Here is a 23,380-nt window from a genome sequence, read left to right on the forward strand (position 1 = left end):
TAAAAAATATCCTTATAAAATTATGTTGTAAAACTTGTAGATCCCTTAGGGCTAAGATCGTATTTAATAAATCAAAAAAAAAAAAAAAAAAAATCCAGAACTGATCCCCGAATGGACCAGTTCAATAGGTATTGATACTACTATTTCTGTTTCCTTAGCGTCTCAGCTGTAAGTGTCCTTTTCCTTGCCTTGGGTTTTTTTTTTTTTTTTTTTGCGTTATTCTGTGACCAGCAGAGGTTCCTTTATTGTTCGTCTGTAAGCCTCGGTGTGTGGGGAGGGAGAGGGTGCAATAGTGGCTCCTTCTCCTGGGAGGGAGTGAGCAGTGGCGCACTGTTGCTTCAGTCAGGCTTGGAGGTGCCTGTTGCAGAGGGCGCTGGTGGCTCAGGCGTACACAGAAAGTTTTAGAGTTGGGCCTCTCTCGGGGTTTTTTCTTTTTGATGCTGTTTTTTTTTTTGTTTTTTTTTTCTCTCGGCAGCCTCCCTGCTGCTGGCGTTGCAAGGAGTTTTAATCTAGCCCCGCCCGAGCGCCTGAGGGTGCTTGTTATCCCTGAGTGCCTTATGTGGCCCCGCAGGGCGTCTCTCCGCTGCCTGTTGCAGAGGCGCAGAAAGAGAGAGAGAGGCTATGCGCGCGGCTCCTCCCCCCCGCCCGGGAGCCTGCAGCCTCCAGCCGCCATCATGGCCGGGCAGCTCTCAGGGATCAGCACTCCTCTCCGCGGCCCTCCTCCCTCCTGTCCTCTCGGTCCGTCACCCTACCAGCAACAATGTTTCTCCCCCTGAACCAGCTCTCCGGTTCCCACGCTCCCGCTCCTGGACCTTCCGTTCAGCCGCGGATCGATGTCTCGGTCCGGGAACGCTGAGCTGCGCTGCGGACCGTCCGTATGTTTCTCACTCCCTCCCGTCTGCCACAGCTCCGCCGCTTCACCCTCTTTGAGCCCTCGTAGATGCCTCCCTACCGGCTATGTCAGGTTCTCCGCAGCCCTTTCCGGTGTCCGAGGCCGTCTGCTGGTGTTCAGCTGGTTCTCTGTGGGAATGACTGCGTCCTTCCGTGCATTCCCAATGCATCTGTGGAGAGGGATGCACTCCACGTCTCTCTACTTCGCCGCCATCTTTTTCCTCCTGGGTCTTTTTTCCAGTAGTAAATACTACAGTACTAGATGATCCATGATTGGTTGAACGCAAGAATTCAGAAGAACCACAGATGTAGAGAAGCACCTTATTTTTATTACAAAGAGTAACGGCCAAATGGAAGCGATGCGTAGGGCAAGGTCTCGGGAAAGGGCACAGAGCTTCCGTGCTCTCTCACAGGAGCACACTCTCCCCCAAACTGCAAGACTATGTCCGAGCTTTCATCTTGTCAAAGCAGATGTGTCACTCAGCACTCCGTGTTTACATGTCTAGAGTACCTATTGTGACAAGTCTAGACTCCATTCACCCTTACCCTATTCATGACATTCTCATTGTATTTTGGAAAATCTTGCCTCCCCAGTCTCAGTCCATGTAGTTTGGATGGAACTGATCCTACACCCCCACCAACAGACTACTGCTTAGATCTGGACAATCTTATTCCACTGCATGACTGCAGCAAATGATTAACAGGTGGGCATGTGACATAAATAAGTCCAAGGACGGTTGGTCTACAGATTTTGGTTTCAAATATTGGGAATATAGGTTTATTTTTGGATGGGGGTGGGGGCTAAGTTGGAGAAATCATGCCGAACACAAAGCCACCTTCTAGGGCAGCAGAGGGGAGCCATGGAGACAGATTCCTGGCCCTTTTTGATGCCCAGTCTGTCAGTGCCTACAGTCAGACCTTGCAAAGTGACAGCTCTATGCATGAACCAAGGCCTTTTTCTTTTTGTTTCCCCACATCAGTGTGAATTTGGCTTCTACCACTCATAAAAGAAAGAGTTCTTGGCTTTTGTGACCACCTTAAAGGACCTTGTTTAGAGGCTCCTGAAAGGTGCTTGGTCTGTGGTGGGTTCCCAAGAAGTGTATGACTGTTGGGATGAATATCAACAAAGAGCAAAGAGAGGGCTGAGTCCCTATCCTCGATGTGCCTGCCCTTCAGCCCTTTCTTCTCCTTTTTAGCGTATACTCATCAGGTATTTCCCAAGTGCCAAACATCTCTCCACTGTGCAGTTTGCCTTGTGGGGCATTCCTGATCTGACCACCATAGCCCTCAGAGGGTGGGCAGAGCTGTCTTCACACTGAGAGCCAAGCAAAGGCCACTCCATGACTCCTTTGCCTGAAAACATTTCAGCTTTGATGGCCATGAACCGTCCCCCACAGAGGGGAACAAATGCTCTTGTCAAAATGTCCCTTTGAAACTGGCTCTGTATGACCCCCTCCCACATGAATTAATTCCCTTTTCTAAGTGAGAGTAACCAACCTATCACCCAAAGGACATGTGTCAATCAGGTCACAGTGACTGGTGGCCAAGCTACTGGGGGATGCTTAGCAGGGGATAACTCTCCACAGGAAATAGCTCCCTTTCTCCCTTTCAAAATATGATTATTCTTCTAATCAGAAAACTTTAGGTCAAGCTTTTGGGCAGCTGCAGGACTGCAGGTAGGGATAGGAAGTCTACCCTGGAATAAACTCTTGGTGGCACCCTGAGGGGAGAGCATGAACTGGGCCTATTTCTGCCTGAGGAAGACTACAGCCCACAGACTGGGTCAGCTTTTATTCCTGATGCTTTCAGGAATTAGACATCCTCTTGGGAGTCACTCACCCAAAGGGTCCCACAGTGAGTCCCTGGCAAAGCCTAGATCTGAATTTCAGGCTCTGGACCCCTGAGCAGTGCCCTCCCACTCACCATCATGTGGGGGAGGAATGGAATGAGAGATGAGATAAGATGAGGCTAAGAGAAGAAGAGGGTAAGAGGAAAGGATATCAGTGATGTTCCAGACCTTTTTTAAAACCATAGGTTAAATTGTTGAGACCCAATGCCATGAGTCTCTCCTTAGAAACAGCTCTCATTCCCTGGAGCAAATAGTACCTGAAGGCTCAGAACAGGGGTTTCCGTCTTCTATCTACTCCCCCATGGACATGATCACACCCACACTGTCAAGGACAGGATCTTGCATCAGCGAAAGGACACTTTTTGTTCAACTGCTCCTTTTACACATCCTCAGGCCCCAGGGATTGAGATATGCTGAAAAACAAGAACAGAAACGTAAGAGCTGACCTGGACTAGAATCTGTTTCTGCACTTCTAGCCCTATGCCTCCTGTCCAAAGGAATTTTTACCTCACCCAGAGTTCTAAGGTATTAATTATACAAATCCTGGATGCCGGTGCACTGGTGCTGAATATGTTATCCTGTAGCGCCACCTGGTGGACTTTTGGATGACCTTCTTCTAAAATCTATAGGGAGGACTGCAGTGGCAGGATCATGACAGAACCCCGTTTCCTCTGAGGCTCTGAGGTAGTTGGCTCCATCTACCCCGCATTCTCGCACACCTGTGGTGACCAGCCTTTCCCCTCTTCTTCAAGCTGGATATGGTTATTATCCCAGTTTTCCTTTCTCAAGCTCTCCGTGTTTTGCTGGTCAAGCACTGAACAGAGTGTGTTACCCAACACATTCCTGTGCCAGATGCACAGTGAGTCCAAATAAGCCGGAACGGTCAGAGCTGGAGCATTGAGAAAGGTTTATTGCAGGGCCAAGCAAGGAGATGCGGGTGGCGTGTGTTCAAAATACCCAAAGGTTTCAGCCAAGCATTTATAAAGTGGGGAAGGGGGTCGCAGGGTATGAGATCAGCTCCTGCACTGTTCTCTGATTGGTTGACGGTGAGGTAACAGGGAGGGTAAGGTTGTTAATCCTTAGGCTCCAGAAGGTCTGAGGGCTAGCGGCTGTGATCATCAAGTAGTTAATCTCTTCCATCTGCTGGTGGCTTTAGCATCTGAAAAATTCAGGAAACAGGCATCAGATACTATTAGCTAGGTACTCCCAAGAGGAGCTGCAGAAGAGGATTTGGAGGAGGGGTCTGTCCCTGGAAGGCCCCCTAGGGTCTTGCTTTGTTACAAGTGTGGATCTGGAGAGGTGTAGGTGTAGGCATAGTATGCTTAGAAGGGTCTCCCCACTAGATGGGAAGCCTCCTGAGGGTGGGGACTTCACTCCTTGTTGCTGTAACCTTATTACACGATACCCACACCTTACACAGGGCCTAGTATATACTAGGCACTTGAATGTTTTTTAAAGGGAGGTAAGGTGAAAGGCAAGGACACTCATTTTAGACAGTTTTGAATGCCTGCCACACCCAGAGTAGAGCCTGATGCAGGGTAGCATTGATCAAGGATGGACCAGTGGGTGGATGAAGAAGTGCCTCTCTCCAAGACCTTCTTTTTGTCAGGCTCTCCCTGCTGGGCACCAGCAGCATCAGTGCCCTGTAGTGTCCTAGCTGATGTCTGGGTCTACAGCAAGGGGGGAGGGGGGTGGCAACAGAAGCTTGTTTACCCTTCCTTACTCTCCTTTATTCTCCTTTGCTTTCAGATTCATCCAGTTTTTCTCCTTCATTAATTCATTCACTAATTTAGCAAACATTTACCAAGCAACTTTAGGTATCATACCTTTGGGTAGGTAATATTGCTATCAAGATAAACAAAATACTGTCCCTGCACTCAAGGAGCTGTGGTCTCCAGAGGGAGGGAGCAAGACTAGAGGCAGGGAGACCAGTTAGTAAACACTTGCAGGCCAGAAGAATTGTGGTTGTTATAGCTAAAACTGACTGGACTGGCCAAGTCTCCATCACCTTATGCTTCACTTACATGTCCTCTTTCCCATATATATTTATCTTTCCTTAATGATTAGTTTGCATCTAATTGCTTAAAGTAACTCACCTGTTAGCTATAACTATATCGGTCCCCTGGTGTTTTCCTCTTTGAAACACTCCTTTACATTCCTCTCCTTTGTAAGCAGAAAGAGAAAGTCCCAGAAGAGAGAGTCATGGTATGATAACCCAGAGCTGATCTTTGGACCTCCGGATGCCAGCCTTGATGGCTTTGAGATGTTCCATGAGAAGAGAGGAAGGTGGACCCTGCACCTGTCCCAACCCTTATCAAGAATCCTACTTTGAACTAACAGTATAAGTTTTACTCATTGAACTCTTTCTGGGAGGACACAGTCTTGAGGGCACTAGACTGCTGTGACCTCCCTTGCTTGGCAAAAAAATAAAGCTCTTCTTCTTCTTCACCCAAAACTCTATCTCCATGATTTTGATTCAGTGCCATAGTACAGAGGCCAAGATTTCAGTAGCATGGTGAGTTTTTGAGATCAAGTGGGTGGTAAAAGTGAACAGTCGAGGCTAGATTTGAGCCATATTGTTGCAGAAATTGGTCCATCGAGAAACCAAGCACCACACTTGGAGGGTTGGAGAACTCAGGTTTATTAAGCCAGTGGCCCCAGACAAGCTAACACTCCAAAGTTCTGGGCCTCGAACTCAGGGTGAGCTTTACTTTTATAGTGCATATGTTTACAGAGCATGGAAGTTTCCAAACAGAAACTTACAAGAGTAGGTGCAGAACATTCCAGTTTTAGCAAAACATCTTAAAGTTACATTAGATTGTTAGGTCATCCTGTTTTTCTGTTTTTCTGGGCGCAGCAAGCATATTTCACAAAAGCAAAACAAGCATGGAGTTATTTTCAACTGAGTGTAAGTTCTAATTTTCCTCTTCAATATGACTATCAGGCAAACCTGGGGTCCCATTGCTTGGGGTTCCTTTCAATGGCACTTTCTGTGTATTTCCACAGGCAGTGGAGCCAAAGATGTCCTGCTCATTGTTATGAAACCACAGTGTCCCTGATTGCCTTAGAGAAAGTTCCTGAGATTCCATGAGAAATGACTTGATTCTGGCTGCATCAAGGTCCAGCTAGCCTGAACTGGGCCTTTTGACAATCATCTGTGCCATTACAAGGAATGTCTCAATTGGGGAGAGGTGGGGGGCAGGGCTGATGCTCATTTACCTTTCAAGCAAATGCATCAAAGACTATTCTAATAGGGAAAGCAAGTATAACTAATGAAATTAAATTCAGGGAAGAAAGATGAGCTCTGCTAATGATTAATATTCAACTTAATAGATCAACAGGACATGCTGAGTTGAGAAGTTGCCCAGAGGGTTCCAGTCTGATGCCCATGAAAAGGAAGAACAATGAAAGAAACAATTTCGGCTCCCCCACCTCCCCCACAACTTGTCTCTGGGGAACACAATTATTCATTGCTCTGAAATGTCAGTTGCTTTGCTTTAATGTAACAACTTCCTCAGCTATTTCCTGGTTCTCTCCCAATTTCCCCACAAATGATTTGCAATTTGAAAATCAACTGTTCTGTTTGAAATCGAATTTGGGGCCTGACACCCACTCCATCTATGTCCAATGAGCTTTGGACAAAGGGACAAATCACCTTGATTCAGCCTGTGTGGATGGAGAGCCAGCTGCTCCCTGTGCCTTTCCCCAAAGAGGCACAGACCAGCCAAGAATAGTATAAAGCAGGGTCTGGAGGCAACTGGAGGAGAGACAAGGGGCCAAGGAAGGCAGTGATGTCTTCCTGAAGGGACAGGCTCTGGGCTCATGGCATTGGAGGAGGGGTAGCTGGGGTCTGCTGCTCTTTTCCAGGCACAAGTGGTAGGTAGGAAAAGACCATGCCCCTCTGGCTTCCACTTTAGGTGTATGGCCTCCTTACTTCCTGCTCTCCTCCCTATTTGGGTTTCATGGAACCCCAAGTGTGTGCCAGGCTCTGGGATGGAGAGGAAAAGCAGCAGCTGAGAACACAGCCTCCAGACCCTGCAGTTCACAGGAAAAACCCTGTGGTGTTTGGGAAGTAGAAAGCTGGGAAATAAACCACCAGGAGAACTCAAAGCAGGCAGACACAAAGGCATGGTGGGGGGAGGGGACATCTGTGTCATAGCCAATAATCCCCCTAATTTGGACTCTTGCATTTAACTCTGCAGTCTTTAAAATAATGTAATCTCTAAGACTCTGCAGAGTTCCCAAATCCTATTGACCTGTGAGTTGGATAAGAAATGATCTCATTTGTGTCTGAATGAATGAATGTTGTATGCTCAAGCAGTAAACTTCAGGGCCAGGCTGGTATCCAGCATAATAAAAGCAAACATGTGCTTTGTGGTCACAGATGGGCACAAGAGCAAACAGCCACCCTCTCTTATGTGGCCCACAAAAGTCTGGGGATGAGGGGAGCACATCCTGGAGGCCTGCCTCAGTGCTTGTTTGCTGAGTATTTCATGACCTTGCGGCAGTGTGTCTGATCAGCCATTTCCCCTGTGACTAAATATTTGGTCATGGCAGTAGGAGAGAATTCCATCAGTGGACAGCTCTATTTTTAAGGCTTAGGTTTTGTTTTCTCTCTCCCATGAGGCAGCCCCTCTGTCAGGGCCAAGCATCTCTCACTGACAGAAAACTTTGCATAATGTTAAGCAGGTGTCTGATACTTGTGGGGAGGCAAGGAAATGCAATGAAAAAGGGTGAGCTGAGAGGCTGTGTTCCTTGGGTGAAGGCAGTTTCTATACTATTGGGGAATCCATCTGCCAAGCTACGGTGACGGCTACTTTCTGCTCCCTGTGGTGTGTGTGCGTGCATGTGAGTGTGTGCATATGCACATAATACAAATTTGCTACCAGGTCTTCCATTACCCACCCAAAGCACCCTCTTCTCCAATCTAGCTTACCAGCTCATTCATTCACCCTCCCTAGGGTGCCTGCATGTCTCCTCTCATCCCTTTGCCTGCCTCCAGGCTTCTTCTTTCATTCTCTTTATTTTATTCCTTCAAAACTGAATGGAATGAGTCCTACTTGTAGCTCAGTCTTGACTCTCCTATTAGCTGGCACTGTGTTCTTTGGCAGGCTGCTTCATTAACCCAAGGCTGTTTTCTCCTCTGTGACAATATTCCCCCTCATACAGATGTAGTGGGAATGCTGTGCCCAGAGCCCCATCAGAGGGTTAGCGACTCTTATACTATAGGCTAGTTTGAGGCATTACAACTCTTGCTGTACACCAGTCATTCGTGACCTAAGGCATAGCTTTGTGGAGGCAATAATCCTGGCTTCTGAGTGAAGAAAATGTAAGAAAATTGACCCATTTTAACCCTCCCTGCAACACACACAGCTGTTGCCCTTCTAGGAAAGGTACAATGGAGCATGGCTAGAAGTCAGCCTAATAGACATTAGTGCATTGTCTGAACACCTTCTGGAAGATGCTCCTTCCAGCCAATACCTTGAGGATAACTCCCAAAGATAGGACCCCACCCTTTAGGGACACAAGCCAAATGGGGCTGTCTTAGCTGCCTGCTCCTCAACATAGTAATTGGTCCACAGATGAGCTCTTGAGCCATGTGAGCCAATCAGAGAATTTCCCTGGGGATATTTTGGATGATACTTGCACTGTCCATCAACATTTTCATGTTCAGGCAGGAGCTGGCCTGGGAGAATGTGTCTGTCCTACAGAGAAGCAGAAAGGAGAAGCTAGGAGTGTGTTCCTGATCATGCTTGGGTCCCTTCTCCAGTGTCATTTGCTTGTATGGACCTGTCCATATACCATTTGAACCACAAGGACCAGGAGGAGGTAGGGTACAGACTCTGAGGGAAGCATAGGTTAGGCATAGTGGAAGAAAAACTGCAAGGTTTGGTAACATACTTTGTAATTGATCCCAAAGGAAACTGAATTTAAAAAAGATAAAAAGGAAAAAAAGAAAATGAAAAAAACTAGTAAAAGAAAATGAAATTTGCCAGGGCTCTTGAACAAATGGGAGAACGGAAGAGTGAGGCTGATCGAGAGACCCCTTCACCCACAGGTAGACCCTGTGAGGTACTCAGAACATTGACCCAGACTCATCCCTGTTGTCTGTGTGTCTCTGTGGGCTCCACGGTAAGCCAGAAAAGGAAATGACAGGGCAGATTCATGTTGACTTGGAGAATGTGATTATCCTCAGAAAAGCCAACACATCAGCTGGGAGACAATCAGGCTTCTCTAGACCACCTCCAAGGAAAACATTTTGACCCAAATTTCTGTGGGTCCCAGGAATCTCCTCTCCACAAAATCCAGCAAGATGGGAAGACTTTGATGCATTCCATTTTGGATTCAGGAGTTATTTCTGACATCTGGGCTAAAAAGCTCCTCTAGATGTTTTTCTGCTTCCTCAGACTTCCTGGAGTGAAATTCAACATCTCATCTTCAAGATCCCAAACATAACTAACTTTGACGTGCTGGGGATAAAATGGTCTTTTGAGGGCTCCAAACAAAAACAAACAGCCCTAAAAGTAAGCAAAATACAGGCAATACCAGAGGTACCCTAAAATCATTATGTAGGTTTAGTCACAAAGTAATGCCAGTGCTGAATCCAATCTCATAGCACTGAAAAGAAAAGAATTTGAGTGTCTTTAGAATGGGCAAGTAGCTCCAATTCTAACCCACACTGCACTGCTTCCCCTTGTCTTACCCTGGTAGCTACACCCACTTATATTTCTTTTGGTCTCCTGCAGACATTTGAATATGAGAATGTTGGATTCTGGACCACTGAAAGAAACAAAAGTTTAAATATGGGTGTCAGAGTATTCATTTCGGTGCTTAAAAAATGTGATATCTAGGGGTGGATATGTGGTGGGGGACTCCTGTTTACCTTCAAAGTTTTCTCAATTGGATTTGAACAGTAGCCTCTATAATAATTATTCATGGAAGCAACCCCCAGTTTACAGGTGAGGCTTCGAGTTGTGGGAGCCATCAGCTAGAAATGGCCACTTGACTCCTATTTTGGTGCCTTTCTGTTTGACACCTTTGCTGCAGGTGTGGTGGGAGATTGTTTCAAAGGGACTTTAAGATGCATTTGCACAAAGTGCCTTTAAGGCAATTTGGAAAGCCTACATGTGTCTTGACATGTAGGTAGCAGCAAGCTGCTAACTGTATTTTGAACAGAAATTATGTAGCTTCTGAAAATAAATTGTGTTGCTCTGATGGGGCTTAGCTGAGTCAATCTGATTCTATTTTCCCTTTGACCAGTTGTGAGTTTAGCTTGTTAGGTACAAAGCTGGAGCACATACAGAACCCCCATACCTTCCTCAGGCCTACTGCTTGGTGAGTAACTGGATATTTTGGGCCCATGACCTGGTTCATGTAAAAGCTGCCATGAATAAAGGGGAGAAGTTCAGGCTCAAGCAAAGTGAGGATGCTCTATTGTGGGCTCTCTGCAAGACGTGGATGCAGACAGGCAGTGCTATCTAAGCTGCTGGGTTTTCAGGCACCATCATCATCTTGGGAACAGCATCCAAAGCCCTACTGAAACTTCTCCACACTGAGCTCTAATGGGCATCAGATTCTTTCTGGGATTTAGAGCAGGAGTTAGAGACTTTGGTAGGAAGGGGAGATCTGGGAGATCAGAAACAAATATGCCCAACTTCATAATTTGACTGAGAGTCAGCTGTAGGAGCAGAAGGGCTGAGGAAAGGCAGAGGTGTGTCCAGCTGTGAACATCTTCAGGGAAGATTTGGTTGAAGAGAGAATGTAAGCAGATAACCAGAGTCTCCAGGCCTCTCTCCTGGTAATGAGGACTCCAACATGAGCAACCCTGAAGGTACAGGCTTGAGGTTTTCTTAGAAGCCTAGTGAGTATCTGGGTCAAGGCCCAATGGGAACTGCAGAAGGCCCAGGCTAACTAAGAAGTCGGCTTTGGGGTGTTCCTGTACACTTGGAGGCATTACTAAGACATGCCTCCAGTCAAAGAGGCCTCTGATAGGTATGAGCCAAGAACCAGGGCATAATTCTAACAGGAACCAATGGATGCCTTATCTGGCTTTCAAGAAACACTAGTGTGCTTACTGAAGCGTTTCTTTCTTAGTCCTGACTCAGGGGCACTGAAGTGTGTGGGAGGTGTGTACCTCCCTCTCTGTCTTTTCTACCTAGGGAGCCACAGGAGCCAGAGTCAATGGGCAGGTGACTTGTGCTTCTGGGACCCCTGATCCCTACTGTTGAGATCTAAGAGGACTCAACCCCATCCGCCTGCATGGAAAGCAGCTCTGTTCACAAATCAAGTATGCTCCAAATGAGTTTTTCCAGCAAAGCACATGGAGGCCATTCCTCAATAACTGCTTAATTTACATAATAGGTCCTATTACTGTTTTCTAAGGTAAAAGCAGGCTGGGAAGGCTGGTCAGCTTCTGTGTGTCTGACATCTGGCCAGACTTTCTGTGTCTGCTTGCAGGGCCCAATCTGGCTTTTGGTGGAATGTTTGTTCTCCTATTACAAAGGAAATGGAAGCCACAAAAGATTCAAGCGCAAGCCCTTCACAGGATGGAGGAGTGAGGATGTGGAGTAAAGGTCCTTTGTGAGCAGGGGCTGAAGCACAGAAGGGTGGCTGTTCAAGGATCTACAGAAAGAAGGAGCAGCTCTCAGGACGTTGCAGGCCTTTGGGTCCAAATGCTTGGGCTTCAGAGAGACCCATCTTTCGGGGGGCACTGGGAAACAGGCAAGATGGAGAGGCAGTGAGGTAATTATGTTAGAGCATATGAACAAAGAGACAAAATGGCCATCTGTGCTGAGTTTTGGTGGAGAAGACTTGGAATGGATTTGAGTTAATACATTTTAAACAATTGGTTTTCGAAGATTGTTCCAAGCAATCTTGGTAGGTGCTTTTCATGGAAGAAATCTCCAACCACTTTTTAGGAGCCAGGCTGCAATTTTATTAACATTAACAGCTGAAATAACACCAGGCAGCAAATGTGCAAAGAAGTTTGTGGAGATGCCTTGGGGATTCAATCCTTCAAACTTGCCCTCCAGGAGATGACAAAGTGCTGGAAAGTTCTGCTGTGCTCTGCTGAACTTTTTGTAAGCATTGCCTAAAAGCAGAGTACATGGTTCTACATTCTGCTTCACAACTTGGACTTTAGTTCTGTGGCAGTGGCTGTGGCTGTTGGCCTCCACGGAGGGAGGTCAGTGCAGATCTCCCTGCTGTGTGGCTCTGTGTCTAAGCACCTGGTTCCCTCGAAGAAACCATCAGGGAAATTCTAGAGAGTATGTAACCAAAGCCCCACAGCCTGATGTTTGTAAGCAAAAAAAATGTGACTGGTATTAAATAGTGCCTATTTGAGGAAATGATAATGTATATCTTTGGCAGCATAAGGCTGGTTGTTGACTGCTTGAGTCTCGATGGCTGAGACTGTCAGCCTTTCCATCATGAAACCAATTTTGCAGGGTTTGTAACTTGGAAATAAGAATGTTCTCCAGGCAGAAACCTGGCATATGAGGTCTCTGTCCAGAAAGGGGCACTTGAGCAGTTTTGCTCAGATCATTTTGGGAGCTGTGAAGGGAAACTTCCCTGTGTGTACAGATGAATCCAGTGCTGGGATAAACTGCCCAATTTTGACTGCAACAAAGCTAGCGCCGGGGGAAAGGTTAGGGGAAAATTTGCCCAGAAAGAACCTGCCTGATGCTGTTTACCTGGCAGTGCTGATAGGTGAGTTGAATCCTGAGGGCAAATAGTGCCAATGGCTATTGGAGAGTAAGGGATTGGGTGCCTTCCCATCAAAAGGAGCTCAAAAGTGATCTGAGCCTAGGATCTGTGGCTGGCTTCCTGACTAGAAGGAATTCATCGAACCTGGTTTCTAAAGGTTGTTCAGTGCTGACTGTTCTTCCAATGTCATGAGCCAAATTCTTCTTCTAAGTCATGCAGACCCCCAAAGAATCACTTAGCAGAATAAATAGGTACCCAAACGGGGGACCCTAGTTTTCCATCATTAGATACCTTCACTCTATTTCTCAAAGACCTTGATAACAAAGTTAGCTAGATTCCTTCCCACAATTTCTAGAAAATAATCAAATGAAATGGTCTCATCCTCTTTAATAAGACCGTTAGTATCACTAATAGGTTAGCGGTGTCTTTCTGATAGAACTATTGATTCAGCTGTGGACCTGGATGCCATTTACATCAATCGTTTATAATTAGAGGGTGACAAGATAAATGACAATGAGCTGAGGCAGGGCTAATACTTCCAGGGAATCTCAGCTCCAGGAGATATGGGCCAAACTCTCAGTGGGGTTTGGTTGGGAACCTCCATCATCAAAGAACCCCAGGGATTAGTTCAGCAGCTTAAAAACATTTTGTCTAGTTGTTTACTGTAGGAAATTTGGAAAATATAGAAGGGAAAGATAAGAAAATAAAAAGGGCTCAGACAACATCATCTGTCTATCATATATATCTAGCCAGTGTTAGCATTTTTCAAACTTCCATCCTGTTATTTCTCAATGATACAGATCCAAATGTTTTACAAAGCTGAGATTATATTGTATATTTTGCTTGATTTCTTTAGCATTATTTTATCAATAGGTGCATTTTCCTATCTCATTAAATATCCTTAAACCCTTTAAAAATTAACTCTGCAATTCTCCCTTGAATGGATTTAAATATTCTATTTCTGGACATGTTGTTCTTATTTTTGTTATTATTAAATAATTCTTTGATGAACATCTTTGCTCATAAATATTTTCCTGTACTTCTGTATATATCCTTAAAATAGGCTCCTGAAGATCCTAAAAATAACTGTATCAAAGGATAAATCTATTACAAATGATCAAATTGCTTTCATGCAAAGTAAGGCATTGGCCTACCATATACAACATAAAATATTTCTGCTCCCTCCTGCAAAATGAGAGTTTGTCAACCAGAGATGAAGCTCTTGCATAGGTTAACAAGTCAGTACCTCTTTTTTCCTTTCTGTTGTGGAGGTGAAAATAACAAATTAATATTATTAGTTCACTTTTATTGAGCAGTTACTCTGTGCCACTAAACTGAGCACTTTTTCTTATGTGACTTTCACAACCTTGTGAGGAAAGCACTATTTTCTCTAGATTAGTCGATAATATTTATTCACAATTCTTCCTCCCCCTATCCTTTCCCTGTCTTAGTTTATTGAGTGCAAAGCATATATCCCCACTCCACTGATTTTGGCTTGGCCTTATGACTTTCTTGGATAATGTGATATGAACACATATATGCCAGAGGCTTTAAATATGTTTTGTTTTGTTTTGCAGGGTTTCTGTTCTTCGTCTTCTACTCCTGCACTCAGCTATGAAGAGAGTGTGCCCCAGCTAGCCATTAGGAGATATATGGAGATATGTGGAGGATACCTAAACCCAAATCTCTCTCTGGAGCTAAGCCAGCCAAAGCCAACCAAGCCATAGGTAACTAACATACCCATGAGTGAGACAAATAATTGTCATTGTAAGCCACTAGGATTTGAGAGGATGTTTGATACACAGCAATATTACAACAAAACTTGATTAGAACAGCTTTGGCTGTGAGTGAGGAAAATGAAACTCAGAAGGATGGAGTAACTTGGTCAAAGCCACACAAGATAAATGATTCAAACTCAAGTCAGTCTTAGTTCCGGAGGCAGTATTCAAAGTAGTTAGTGCATACATGCAGTTAGTGCACACAAGCGTGGTATTATAACTTCTGGAGTTGGCTGAAGTTCTAGGGGTTTCCATAGATGCCTAAGGCAACTGTGGACCCAAGATCCTGCTTCACTGTAGATAAATATCTGCTGTTATAGACAAGGCGATAGACAGGGTCAGAGCAGAGCCTCGGCAAAGATGACTGTCCCATTGAAATCATCTATTATCATGACTAATTAATTTAGAATCTGCGAAACTTAACACCAAAATCTGATGCTTCCTGCACAAAAAAATTATCTGTAAGTGTGACCTGGGGAATTACACTGCTTGGTTTTGAATTCCAGCTCTGTCACTTACTAGATTTTTGACTTTAGGCAATTTATGGAACATCTCTTTGTCTCAGTTCTTTCATCTGTAAAAGGAGATAACAAGAATACTTTCCTCATACACATGATGTGAAGATTAAATGAAATGATGTTTATAAATACATTGATGAGTACTTGGCATACAGTAAGCACTCAATAAATATTAACTATTTACTAATAAAATTAGTAAATAAATATTAACTTTGTAGCCTGGGGACCTAATGTAAAGCACTGACAGCCTTGGCTTGTTTTTTTCTGATAATTGATGGTTCCATGGTTGAGGTATGAGGTTTTCTTGTGAGACATAAACTGTGTTTCTTTAAATTTGCATTCCTTTGGTCATTAGTAAGGTTGGACATATATATCGGTAATTGGTACAGTTGGGGACATTGTCAATAAGCAAGATGTTTAAAATCATATTTCAATCCCATCTTCATTTTGCCATTCTCAAAAATCTTTGGCTATGATCCAGTTATACAGAGTGTAATATTGATGCACATTAGGATTTCCAATCTGCCCCCTTCTTTTTGGATTCTGCCCGTGAAAACATCCCATTTGCATATCTTGCAAAATTTTTATATTAAAAGTACCAGGGCCTTAAAAAATAACATACAAGGAAACAAACAAGAAAGAAAGAAATGCATTTGAGCCTGGAGATGATAAACGGTATGGTTTTATGGCTGTAACCAGATTGTTGGAGGCATTTAGGAGTTAGCACAGTTGTCAGCAGAAAGCTAGCTCACAGACAGTCTTCTCCCAAACACTAGAGAAAAACCAAAGGCCAGAATGCTCTATTGAGGAATAGAGTTGAAGAAATTGGCCAACTTTGCTGATTGGGTCAGGTGATTGGCCCTACTATGAGTTAGTTTCGAGTTACTCTGAAAGGATGATGCCACTTCCTGCTGACATGAGCTTGCCTGGTGCCCTTTGACCCCTGCTGCAACTGCTGGGTCCTGAGACTCAGGCTTGGGGCCCTCGATGAACCAAATCTGGGTGTATTCCTGGTGACACATGAAATAAGAGCAGTGGAGGGGAGTTGCAGAAGAAAGTAAGGGTCCTAGAAGTCAAGAAGGGTTGGTGCCCACTACCTGCTTATCAAGAGGAAAAGAAAATCGCCCTGCTGTTTGCCATCCTCTTGAAGCTTGAAGCTCTGTGGTTGTCAGCCCCTGCCTGTGCCTACCACAGTGCTTATCACACAACAGGGCTTCAGTTAAAGTTTGTCTTTATCTCTCTCCAAGACAGATTAGTGTGTCAGATTTGCATTCAGTGCTGCTTAGAAAAAAATTAATAATTACAGAACTTCCAAGTAGAAAGAGACCTCAGATGGTAGCTGTTGCATGTCTTCCAATTGTACCTAACTGGCCTCTGTTTGCAGACTCCTTGTGTGAGAGAGCTCACTATATACTGATGCAATTAATTCCATTGATGGACAGCTCTGCATATTTAAAAGCTCTTTATTATACTGAGTGGAAATTTGCCTATGGTTTAGCAAAGTAAAAGGAAGAAGATGCCCGAAGCCCTGTAGATAGATATGTTCCTTTCTCCCTCCCCCATTCATTCTCATCCCAGATGAGTCTTTAGCACAATAGAATGGGCCTGGGTTGGACTTGGGATTAATGAAGAGGTGCTGCTTCCAGCTTTGCAGCAGGAAGGATTTTGGTCTCCAATTATTTCACCTTGAGGTCAAGGATGTTTCAAGCCTGCATAGTTATAAAAATGGCCCAATGTAGTAACATCACCAAATGCAAAGTTTTGGATAAATATTTCAGATCCTTCCATTATAAATCATTTATTATGATCACCCTCTCAGTGGTCATGGAACAAGATGATGAGCCTTTCTTAATGAAGTATTTCATATAAATATCTTTTCATTTATCTTAGTGTTGGATGCTATGTGAACTGAATGGCTAATGAAATAATAGATGTGCAAACCCTTGAATGTACCCATCTCCCATGTTGGAGGGCAAGAGCAGAGAGATCTTTGCTCTGACTGGCTTCAGAAGCCTCAACCCTGAGCAGTGCCTCCCCATCCTGACCCTGAACTGTGGTATTCAGGGGGCATTTGACTTCAGTTGTATCAGGTTCCCAGAGCTCCTTCTTCAAGGAGTTTGGTGGGATCTAGAGGAAGCATTAACTGGTGAGGTGAAAAGTGATGAACATCCAAACACAATTTGAACTTTAACTTTTATGCTTGGGAGTTCACCTATATCAGTTTCCAGAAAAGGTCATGGGCTGGCCAAGACAGATACTCAAATGAAATAAATGCATTTTGCAGATGACAGTAAGGTAGCAGGGATGGGGACTTTCAAGGGTCCCCTACCCACACTTAAAATCATAAACATGTTAAGTCTTAGAAATAGGATCAAGAGATTCATGACAGCTTTATATAAAATGTGTATCTCGTATCTCAGGTCAGGCTGATCTAATTTAAATATTTTAGTGTTTGGCATTCTCCACTTGACATTGTAAAGACAAATGTAAAGGGAAGGTTAAAATACATGAATGACAGGGAACAATTTTACCTTGAATATACTAAAAATCACATGTGTTCTGGGGTTGCACATTTAATTCGAAACATCTGTATTCCCTGTTCATGACATGTCTGCAACTGGCTGTCCTGTTCTATTGATATTAAATAAGCAAATTTAAATGAGTCAAAGTTCTCCTTTGCCTTCCACAGAATTTCAATGTTTTTGTTATTGTTGTTACCTTTTTCTTTAAAGATCCTACCTCCATCAAAAAGGGAATTAACACTGGAAGTGGAGGACATTGTTCTCAACTAGGTTCCCGATCCCACATAAGATGGTAGCGTCACTTTCCATCAGATCCCAGCTCTGCAGAAAACAGTGGACCAGGAAGTGCTAGACTCAAGGGCCCAAGGACACAGAGCAGAGGAGAATATTTCCCTTGAGGCTCTGCAAATTTCAAAGAGAGCCGCCCAAGGGGACATGTGACATACATACTGCACGTGGGGGGTGTTGCCCCACCTTCTACCCATGGATGGGACCAATAAATGCCTCCCAGCTGAGGGATACTTACAAAGCCAGGTCTGACCACAAAGTTGCCCACCATTAGATAAATGCCCATCCAGGAGCTAGAGAATAACCTCTCCCTTTCCCAGTTACCAGTAGGGTGCAACAATAGACCAGAAGCTAAAGCCTGCAGCCAGATAGTGGCCTCCTTTTTAACCTCTCCCTTTCTGTCCCCACATCCCAGTCAGCTAAGTCACAAGCCATTACTCTGGTGATGCCCCTCCTCTGTTCCAGACCATTTAGAGGCTCCACTTTGCAAGCAGTGAGCCAGAGAATCCTCCCCGCTAAGACCCAGCCTCCCCTTGCCCCCTCTTGTGCCTGCTCTCCTGTAGGTAGCATGGTCTCTCCAGGCTGCCTCAGTGCCTCAACATGCCACATTCTTCCCAGCCTCAGAGGTTCCCACTGTGTCATTCTTCCAGCCTTGAACCTGCTTTCTCAGACTTGGCTTTCTGGTTTCAGTTCACCCTTCAGGTCTCTGCTTATAGGAGTCCTGTAGTTAGCAAACACTATAGCATTCTCATGGCAGGCCCCTCTATAGGCGCTTTACCACTCTTAAGTCGCTAATGCTCTTAACAAGCTGAGAAGTAGGAACTGTTATCACAGCCCCAGTTTTATGGGTGGGGAAATCACCCAGGGTCATGCAGAGGATAAGTGGCCAAGCTGAGCTCAAGTAGTCACTTTGCTATGCTACCTCTCTTGCTTTCTTCATGGAAGTGTCCTTTGATATCCTTCACACACCTTCACACCCTTCCCTTCCACTGGGCCAGGGCCCCTACTGCACCCTCCCATAGACCCCATTCCTTTTACTTCACAATGCTGATCACAGTTTGTAATTTTATAAGCCTCACTGTGATTGCTATCTCAAGTGTGTCTCTCCTGCTAAGTGATTTGGTCCCTGTGGGCAGAGCCTTCCCTGTTTTGCCCTCCACTGTGTGTATCACTATTGCCTGGCCTGCAGTTAGTGACTGAGCTGGGCGTTTGTTCTTCCCCTGGGTGAGCATTTCAGCCATCCTGCTATGTGGGGGCAGGCTGAGCCAGTGTACCTCCAGATGTCTTGTCTACACTTATGAGTGCTTCCCATTTCAGGGTCTTGTGCACCATGGTTCACCTGACCTGAGCTCAGGGAGACAGAGCGGACACGATACCTGATCTTGCAGGGTGTTTGGTTTGTTCTCATGGTCTGCAGAGGGAAGTGAGCACAGTGTGTGTCAGAGATGCTGCAGCTGCCCACATGGGGGGTCTTCCATTTGTACATCTAACTGCTGAGTTTTTCCTTTGAGAATGATAGAAATTAGCAGAGCAATGGGCAGACATTGGGAACTGAGGGGACAGTGGGTTCTTTCCAAAATTCTTTACTGCTACACTGTTTGTTTTTAAGCGCAATCCCTGACTGTGCTATCCTGGCCTGCTAATGGAGAATGAGGCTGTTTTGCTACAATATGGGCCATTGGGGGACAAATAAGGCATTTCTGCTTGCTGACATTAGGAGAAACCTTCCTGCAAAGGATATGCTAATGCTGGTATGCAGCTGCCTTGGGTATAAATGCAGTGGAAACTGACAACAGTTTTGCAAAGGTAACATTGAGTAAGCTATTAGGCACCCCCAGAGCTGGCAGCTATCTCCTGGTGTAGACATCTCAGAGGCAGCTCTCCAGAGATGCCCTAGGTTCAAATTCCAGTTCTACTACCAACTAGCTATGGGAGCTTAGGGCTCACTTTCAGATCGAAGTACTCACAAACAAACTGTGGGAAATGACACTATTCTCTCACAAATGGTGGATTGGTTAGTAGAGCCTGAATTTGAGAAACTACTTGATAACGCAGTTCACTTTTTCTCCTACCTAGTGTCAATAACTGGGCTAATCATTGTATAAATGCATGGCACACACAAGGTAAATCTTATTTTATAGAGAACAGTCCAGACATCTATGAGACCAGATTCTTCTTTCTACCTTGTGTAAGTCCTTTTGAGCCAACTTGCTGGGCCCCTACTCCAATATCTCCTACAAAAGATTTATGGCATGCTGCCTGGCTAATATCCATCTTTTCTTCTGGTAACGCTTCTTGATTGCTCTTTGGTGAATGGACTCTCCCTTGCTCTAGCTCCTTGTGGTTGGGCAGTGTTCGACCTGGCCCTAGGAAGATATCTGAAGCCTGCACCTGGGCATCAGTGACCTCCGTCTCCCAGACACCATGACTGATTTATCTTTGAACACATGACAGAGTCAGACCCAACAAATTGGTGGAAACCACTGGGAAACATTATCTCTCTTTTCTCTGAATTTGCTTGGCTGCTACAATGGAAGCCTGGGATAGCTAGATGCTACCATGTCACTCGAGCTGACCTGAAAAAGTTGCCACATGAAGGAAACAGAGCAAGGAAGAGAGGCAACATTTAAGGTCCTGGAGGTAGGCTTACTTCTCAACCTGACAGATACATAAGCATATGAATTCCCTTTTTTGTTAGTTTCAGGTTGCCTTTTAACTCTTGATACATCTTTTTCACTCATTTGTTTGTTGCTAAACCTGTAAGTTTTACTGTCTGCAAGAGTCTGTCCTGGGTGTATGTCAGCATTAGGGAGGATGAAGACACTGTCCCTGTCCTTGAGGAACTTAGAGTCTAGTGGAAAAGGTATGGCTGGGCCCCAATCATAATGGCAGAAGGCACTAGACAAAATATGAAAAATCACGAATGTGGGAGGCCAAAGAGGGTCATTTGGTAAGAGTCTTTCATGTTGATAGAGTGAATAAAGATTCATGGAGGAAGTCACACTTGAGCTAGGAGGACTACCAGAACCCCATGCTAGGCTCCAGTTCTGGGTCTTTGCAAGGGTTGTTTGGGATTCTGCCACATCTTCTTTTCCCACCTGCGGGCTCCATGGATCCAATCCCCAATGGTGACTGGCTGGACAAGAAATTACTCAGCTCCAATAATAAGCAAGATCAAAAAGAAGGTAGGGTATTGGGATAGCAATATATAAACTTGTATAGCTCTGGATATTTGCTCCCCTCCCACCCCCAGGCTGGGATGTATATGGGGTAGGCTTTGAATTAGACTGTAAGCTATCTGAGGTTAGGATAAATACCTCCTTCTTTCTCTCTTGTGGTGCCTAACATTAGGACACACATTCACATACACATACACGTATACACACTTGCACAAAATACTTAATAAAGGTTAACTGACTTTTTTATAACCCTGTGACATTTCTGGAAAGATTGAACCATGTCATAAAAAGAGATCTAAAAGGAAAAACAAATTAATATGTCAGTGTTTTTCCAAATGTGAATTGTTAAAAAGAGAGACCACACAGCACAGTATTTAAGTCTGGTGCCAATTGTTCTGGATTTAAATTCTTACTTCTTCACTTACTTGCTATGTAACCTTAGGCAAGTTACTCTATCTCTCTGTGCCTTGGTTCCCCTACCTCTAACCTGGGCATAGTCATAGTACCTGTCTCATAGGATAGTGGTATGGATTAAATGAAGCAATGCATCTGAAGTGTTGAGTGATACCTGGTCCATGATAAGCACCATGTGTGTGTCAGCTCTTGTTACTAGTATTATTAAAGAAAAAGAGGGAGAATGCTATTAAAGATGGAATCCAGAAGTATCAAAGTATCTTGTCCTAGATGATAACTGTCATTGACTTAGGGAAGCATTAATTTATAAAATGGGACTGATCAACTATTTATAAAGAGGGAACCAAGGCACAGAGAGAGGGAGTGTCTTACCCCAAGTCACATGTCATGACAGAGGCTGACCATAGACAATACCAGATCTCCTGTTTCCTGCTCTAGAACTTTTCCTGTTCCATCTCTCTGGGCTCCTAGTTCTCATGTCTGAATACCAACCAAATGTGCAGGAATGTCAAAACTAGACCATCCCACCAAACATCTGGACCCAAATCCCACAGCAGGCTTTCCCCATGATAGGAAAACAGTTCATACACAAGAGGCTGGCTTAAGGAGGCAAGAATAATTTTCAACACTTATAAATCTGCCAGTTGTTGAGGCTTGTCCTGGGTTCCCTGGAAAATGTGCACTTTGTGTTTATGCAACGTTGAAGCAATTATTTCATAAGAAAGAAAATCTCTTGATCACATTCCTTAACGTTTTCTAAGTGAAAATTTTGTATTTAGTGGCTAAGCAAATTTACTTGTCTGTAATGAACAGAGTGGATGATTGAAAAACATTTAATATACTGAGGTATGTGTGCCCCCTGCCCAAAGGATTACTTAATGCATAGTTAAACTGTCTGTTTTATTCAAAAGGCAAACATATTTCCATTATAGCAGAGAGCTTGGGATTAAGTGCTTTGTTCTCATTAAAGTATAACTAAATTTGTGAATTGTGTGCTTTTGTTTATGTGTGCTATGAGGATATATAGATATGCTTTTTCCTATGTTGAATGACCCTGTCATTTTGCCTGGATTTCCTCTTTGGATGGGCGTCACTCTGCATTGGTGCAGGCCTGCCAGGTGGGGCTGAATGGAGATTCAGTTTGTAAGTGTCATTGAGTTAGACAAAAACACGGATGCCTACTCTGGCATTCAGGTTATCAGTGTTTTTAAAATTAAACCCATATAAATGCATCTTACCATTGCCTTTATAGCAAGCAACAGAAAGCAAACTGACTCTCTTTTTCTTTTTTTACATTTTTATTGGAGTATAGTTGATTTACAGAGTTGTGTTAGTTTCAGGTGTATAGCAAAGTGAATCTGTTATACATATACATATATTCACTCTTTTTATAGATTCTTTTCCCACATAGGCCATTACAGAGTATTGAGTAGAGTTCCCTGTGTTTTACAGTAGGTTTTTTATTAGTTATCTATTTTATATATAGTAGTATACATATGTCAATCTCCCAATTTATCCTTCCCCCCATTATCCCCTAGTAACCATACTTTTTTTTCTACATCTGTGACTCTTCTTCTGTTTTGTAAATGAGTTCATTTGTACCTTTTTTTTAGATTCCACGTATAAGCAATATCATATGATATTTGTCTTTTTCTGTCTGACTTCACTCAGTATAATAATCTCTAGGTCCATCCATGTTGCTGCAAATGGCATTGTTTTGTTATTTTTTATGGCTCAGTAATATTCCATTGTATGTATGTACCACATCTTCTTTATCTATTCCTCTGTTGATGGACATTTCAGCTGCTTCCATGCTCTGGCTATTGTAAATAGTGCTGCAATGAACATTGGGGTGCATGTATGTTTTTGAATTATGATTTTCTCTGGGTATATACCTAGAATTGGGATTGCTGGGTCATATGGTAATTCTAGTTTTAGTTTTTTAAGGAACCTCCATACCGTTCTATATAGTGCCTGTACCAATTTATATTCCCACCAATAGTGTAGGAGGGTTCTCTTTTCTCCACAACCTCTCCAGCATTTATCATTTGTAGATTTTTTGATGATGGCCATTCTGACCAGTATGAGGTGATAGCTTGTTGTATGTTTGATTTGCACTTCTCTGATAATTAGTGATGTTGGGCATCTTTTCATAAGCTTTTTGGCCACATGTATGTCTTCTTTGTAGAAAGGCCGATTTTGATCTTTTGCCCATTTTTTGATTGGGTTTTTTGTT

General features: G+C 44.0%; 1 pseudogene; it reads left to right on the forward strand.

Annotated features, from left to right (window-relative positions):
* The window catches only part of LOC130838063 (gamma-glutamyl hydrolase-like), a 65,298-nt pseudogene that overhangs the window by 26,917 nt on the left and 15,001 nt on the right, over positions 1-23,380 (forward strand).

This window comes from Hippopotamus amphibius, chromosome 16 (genome assembly GCF_030028045.1).
Source record: "Hippopotamus amphibius kiboko isolate mHipAmp2 chromosome 16, mHipAmp2.hap2, whole genome shotgun sequence".
In the NCBI taxonomy this organism is placed as follows: Eukaryota; Metazoa; Chordata; class Mammalia; order Artiodactyla; family Hippopotamidae; genus Hippopotamus; species Hippopotamus amphibius.